This window comes from Talpa occidentalis, unplaced genomic scaffold, assembly GCF_014898055.3.
Source record: "Talpa occidentalis isolate TD23 unplaced genomic scaffold, MPIMG_talOcc4v2.1 talOcc4.2, whole genome shotgun sequence".
In the NCBI taxonomy this organism is placed as follows: Eukaryota; Metazoa; Chordata; class Mammalia; order Eulipotyphla; family Talpidae; genus Talpa; species Talpa occidentalis.
The window spans coordinates 28,261,180-28,267,354 of record NW_023602073.1 but is presented as its reverse complement, the minus strand read 5'-3'; the positions used below and the strand labels follow the sequence as shown (position 1 = coordinate 28,267,354).

At 37.6% G+C, this 6,175-nt stretch overlaps 1 pseudogene; it reads right to left on the bottom strand.

The window, feature by feature from the left end:
• Nucleotides 1-5,087: 5,087 nt before the first annotated feature.
• On the bottom strand, nt 5,088-6,017 carry LOC119251100 (olfactory receptor 12D2-like; annotated as a pseudogene).
• Between the last annotated feature and the right edge of the window lie 158 nt (nt 6,018-6,175).

Genomic DNA, 6,175 nt, shown 5'->3' with positions numbered 1-6,175 from the left:
GCCTGTCATGCCATGTGGGACCCTTGCCGGTGGCTGGGGATCAAACTGGCACTTCAGAGGCTGCGTGCAGCTTTGCAGCCCAGCGCTCAACCGCTGCGCCATCAGGGGAGGTCCTGTTAATAAGATTATACACCATGACAAAGTGCTATTTGTACCAGGAACACTAGGATGGTTCAACATTGGAAATTCAATAAATGTACTGCACCACACAACAACAAAAAAGGAAAACCACAAGGCCATATTATTAATTGATTCTGAGAAAGCATTTCATAAGATTCAGCATCATCAACTTATGATGAAAATCCATGAAAAACTGGGAAGAAATGGAATGTAACTTAACATAATAAAAGCCACAAATGACAAGTCTGCAGCTAGGATCATTTTCAATAGTGAAAAACTGAAACTGTTTCACTGATATCTGGTTCAGGACAAGGATGATCACTCTCACCACCACTACTGAACACAGTAATGGAAGTACTAGCTAGAGGGCCTCCCTGGTGGCTCAGGGGTTAGTTTAAGCACTATCATAGCCACTGCCTGAATTTGATCCCTGGCCAGGGAATTAACCCACATGGCACAGCAGACCTCTCCTGTCTTACCTGCTTCTCCCCTCAGCATTGTATTTCAGTAGATCTGCCTGTCCGGCCCCACTCTGTCTATGGTGAATTCTTTCAGCTCCCAGCACCTCTGGGCTACACCCTTGTTCTTGTATGAATAATAAATAAAAAAAATTCTTAAAAAAAGAAGTCCAAGCTAGAGAAATTTACTATTAAGAAAAAGCACTAAAAGAAATCCAAATTGGGAAAGAAGTAAAACTGTCATTATTTGAAGATGATATGATAATATACATAGACAATCCCAAGACTCCATGGAAAAACTAATTAAAACAATAAACAAGTTCAGCAAGTTGGTAGGATACAAAATCAACACACAAAAATCAGTTACCTTCCTAAACACTAATAGTGAACTATAGGAAGAAGATACTAAGAAAGGCATCCTATTTACAATCTCTCCAAAAAATTTAATACTTGGGAATAAACCTAAAAAAGGAGGTCAAAGACCTACAAAGGAAAGCTATAAAGTATCATTAATAATATGGAAGAAGACACAAATAAAAACAATGATATTCATCATCAAAGATTGAAAGAGGACATCCTATCCATTCTATACAAGCAAGATTCAGTGCACTCCCAGTAAAAATTCCAATGGCATATTTCAAAGAAATAGAACAAAGATTACTGAAATTCATATGAAATCATATAAAAACTGGAATAGCCAAAGTTCTGGCTAAAAAGAGGAACAAATGGAGGTATCACACCACCAGACTTCAACTATACTCTAGAGCCATAGTAATTGAAACCACATGGTACAGAAACAAAAACAGATGCAGAGCCTAATGGTATAGAATTGAGAGGCCAGAAATAAGCCCACACATATATGACACCCAATCTATGACAAAGCAGAAAAGAATATACTATGGAAGGAAAGAGTCTTCAATAAGTGGTGCTAAAAAATGACCTGCCACATGAAAAAGAATGAAAATAAACAATTATCTCACATCATACCAAAAATCAACTCAAAATGGATGGAAAACCTGAAAACATAAAATACTAGAAGAAAAAAAAGGCAAAATATTCCATGATACAAACCTCAGAAATATCTCTGAGGACTCATCCTCAAAGCAAGGAAAACAACAGGGACCATATGAAATTAAGAAACTTCGGTACAGCAAAAGAGACAATGACCAAAACAAAGAGACATCCTACCTAATGGAAGAAAGTATTTACTAACCCTGTATCTGATAAGGGAGTAATATGGAAGATCTACAGAGGGCTTATACAACTCAACCAAAAGAAAACAACAATCTATTAAAAGGAATGGACAGGGGCTCCCTGGTGGTACAAGGGGTTAAGCACTGCGCTATGAAGCAATCCCACAGCTTCTGCAGCACAGTTCGATCCTTGGAGTGAAACCCACATGGTGAAGCAGACCTCTCCTGTCTTGCCTGCTGCTCCCCTCAGCAGTGTATTTCAGTCAGTCTGCTTGTTCTGTTCCCTACTCTGTCTCTGGTGAATCCTCTCACCCCCTCATCTCTGGCCTGTACCCCAGCTCTTGTATGCATAAATAAATAAATATTTAAAAAATAAAAAGCATGGACAGAAGAAATAAATAGGCACATCTCCCAAGAAAATGCAGACAGCCAACAGACATATGAGAAAATTGTCATCATCACATATTGTCAGGGATATGCAAATCAAAATCACAATGAGATAGCATTTCACAAGTGTGAAAATAGTTAATATCAAAAAAGCTACAAACAATAAGTGCTAGTGAGGCTGTGAAGAATAAGGAAAATTATTAACTGTTGGTGGGAATGTAGATTGGTCCAGCCCCCATGGAAAGAAGTGTTGAGATTCTTCAAAAGAGTAAAAATAGAACCAACATAGGACCCAGCAATTCCACTCACAGGCATCTACATAAATAACACAAAACACTAGTTTTAAAGGAAACCTGTGTCCTATGTTTATAGCAGCAGTACTTACAATAACCAAGAAGTGAAACAAACTAAATGCCTCAGAAAAGAAGCATGAATCAAAAAGATGTTATATATGCACAATGGAATACTACTCAGTGATCACAATAGATAAACTCTTGTCATTTGCAACAACATGGATGGAACTGGAGGGATTATTCTAAGTGAAGTTAGCTATAGGTAAAATGATAAATAATGGTTTAACTTATATGTGGAACCAGAAGAACTGAACAAAGGATCAAAATCAAATTGTAAGACTGAAACTTTAAAGAAAACTGTAGACCTGAAAAGTCAGGAAGGGAGGAACAGAGAGAGGGAGATTATAGATGGGCGATGGAGGGAGAAGGCAGTGGAGTGTGATAGAAGGTTGTGGGCACTTTGGTCTTGGGAAAAGTACAGTGACTACACCTGAGGGGAGAAATTCAATGTTGTGAAAAAATAAACAAGGATGTTTCTAAACAAACAAAATAAAAACAGGCGCCTTCAATTGGTTGTTAAAATGAGTCACGAGTCATGAAACATGGATGCCTAATGAATCATGTCCCCAACTGTTGATGGTCTTTGGATTATATCTCTTTGTATTTTTGCTGCACATTGACTTACTTGACCATGAGAATATAGCAGAATCGATATTCTGGGACATCTGAGGGTGGGTCTTAAGGAATCTTGCAACAACATTCAAGAGCTCTTAAAACACCATTCTTGGGATAGCCCCAAGAAACAAGATTGTATTTGCAAAATCAATGGGCAATATTTACCATTTACCTGACTACTACTTGTTTGAGCTTGGGCTGGTTTTACTCATTGTCCAGGGTCCATCAACATCTGAAAGTTATCTTTCCGGCTTTAGATGGTAATTAAGACTGGGCCACAGCCTTGGTTATCCTGCCCAATATGTGGTTTTGTTTTGTCATTACTATCCTAGACAGATGTGGCAGATTCAAAAGCTTCCAATTTATCTTCTCTAGTATGTCATCTCATTTCCCATAGATCAAGGACCTGATTTAGGACCCTACTGTCCAAGTATGGTATTTCCAATTATATACCTAATGTTTGGAAAATGTTATTGGATATGGCTGCAGTAGCAGAAAAGGCACAGTGGACAGACATTAACCTTGAATTCACTTATCACGAGGCCTCTCTTCATCCACTCTAACAGGAGAGCCTTGATGATGTTTTAGGTTTTGGAGTATCACAGTCAAGTCAGACCATGTGTCCACAGCCTTGCAATATCTGGAATATCCCTTTGCCGTGTATACATTTAACTATATAAATGGAGGACATTCTTTCTGTGGAGAACTGAGGATAATTGTAAGTGAATGCTTGCCATGGTGTTGAAGTCACTTTTTCCTCGTGAATATTACTATACATTCAAGCAATGAGTCCCATAAATTGAGTAATGAATTATGCCATTTTGTTGGGGGAGAACTGTCTTAATTCTGACTGCATAGCTTAAGCAGTACTCTTAGTAACAGGTCTCTGATTTTGACCCTAGGATGATATGTTGCATTAGCCATCTCCATAACTACCTGTGAGTCAAGACTCCTTGGCTGTTCCTCTGTATTCATTCTGTTATGGATTGTAAACTTATGATTTTATTGGTTCAGTTCTATTATCTATCATTTAATCTTGAGTTCCTTTTTCTACCTCACTGTTAGCAGTCCAGTTATGTGGTTCTCTATCCAATCTTCAGTTGTGGTCTTCAGTTATGTGGTTCTCTATCCAATCTTCTAATAACTCTTCAGAAAAGAGTTATTGCTGGACCCTATTAACAATTCTGGAACTCCTCCATGAGAACATTTCTAATGCCTTTGGTGAATGGCATATTTATTTATATTCTCTTATGGAGAATAATATTATGGTGGATTATCTGACCTCACATAATGTATCCATTCCAACATTACCTCTTTTCCTTAGTTTCTTTATTCCTTTTCCTACAGTCTGTTAACTAAGGCATTTTATCATTAATTAGCATGAAGCACTGACTTTCCTAGACTTCTCAAATCAATACTACATGATTGCCACAATCTACTGCTTGAGAATTCATTGTTTCTTATTTAATGTGTATTGCTTAAAAATTCCCTTTGATACATATGTGAGTCAGTCTTTTCCAATTGAATAATTATTTCTTAATAATGGAGTACTTAATTTATGATAGCATAAAAGTTTATTGCTCATATAAAATATGTTCACTTGAAGAGACCACACAGACAAATAGGCATAAAAACTTCCAGGTTCCTAATACATGAGCAATATGGTAATATCTCTATACATGTTTCATATAAAAACATGTAAAAAAATCAAATATATCAACTGATATTCCCCAATAAAATCAACATTAGATTCCATGACTAGTGTCCCTTTTTTTCATCTTTCTCTTACATTACATGCAATCTCATTGCTTATTAAAACTGGACTGGATCTTACCATTTATTTTTCCTTTAACTTGTTCTCTATGCTACAAATATTATAATTAAGAATTGAGAAAGAGCATTATTAAACACCTTATGTTTCTCTTTATCTATTATGTTTCAGAAGGGTTTTCTAGATTTCTTCAAGTCAGTCTTTTACTGATTAGCCTATACAATGCCCCCTTTACTTCCTTGTTCCTCAAAGTATATATGAGTGGATTTAAACAGGAGTGACCACTGTGTACATGATAGCAATGAACCGTTCCTGGTCCATGGAGTTTTCTGAAGTAGGACGAGTGTAGGTGAAGAGAACAGGGGCATAAAAAAGAATAACTACCATAAAGTGTGATGCACAAGTGGACAGTGCCTTTTGAAGCATGCTACAAGAACGGGTCTTGAAGATGAGATAGGTGATAATGTAGAAATAGGAAAGAAGTGTTAGAGAGAATGAGCCTATGGCAATCGTCCCTGTGACAATATTGAGCAGCCTCTGGTTGATCTCAGTGTTCCCACAGGCCAGATCCAGCAATGGCTTAATGTCACAATAGAAATGGTGGATATGATTAGAACCACAGAAGTTCAAACGAGAAGTCATTATGGCATGCAACAGGGCATGGAAAAAACCAAGAGTCCAGATCGTGACAGCCATCTGTGTACAACGTTGACGATTCATGATGACAGTGTAATGAAGAGGTTTGCAGATGGCCACGAAGCGGTCCAGGCCATCACAGGCAATAACATGGTCTCTGTGCTGCCCAGGAAATGGAAGAAATGCAGCTGAGTTATACATTCAACAAAAGAAATTCTTTTTTGTCTAGAGAGGAAGTTTTCTAGCATTTTTGGCAAATGTCACTGTGGAGTAGGTGATATCTAGACAGGAGAGGGTTTCCCAGGAAGAAATACATTGGTGAATGGAGTTTAGGATCAGAGGTGACAATCAGCAAGATGGCTCCATTCCCAGTCACATTGACAAAGTAGACGACCAGGAAAATGACAAAGAGCAAAGGCTCCAGCCACTGGATATCAGTCACTCCCAGAAGCATAAATTCTGTTACTGAGGTTCGATTCTGCATCACTTAAAGAAAAAGACAAATATTACATGGAAATTTATTTCTAATGGACATCATTCCTTCCAGCTCAATATTTTACTATCTAGAAAAAAATATTTGAAAAGGAGTATTGCCATTTTCCCAGTTCCAAATTCAGTGGTCTTATGGTATTTGGGCCATTA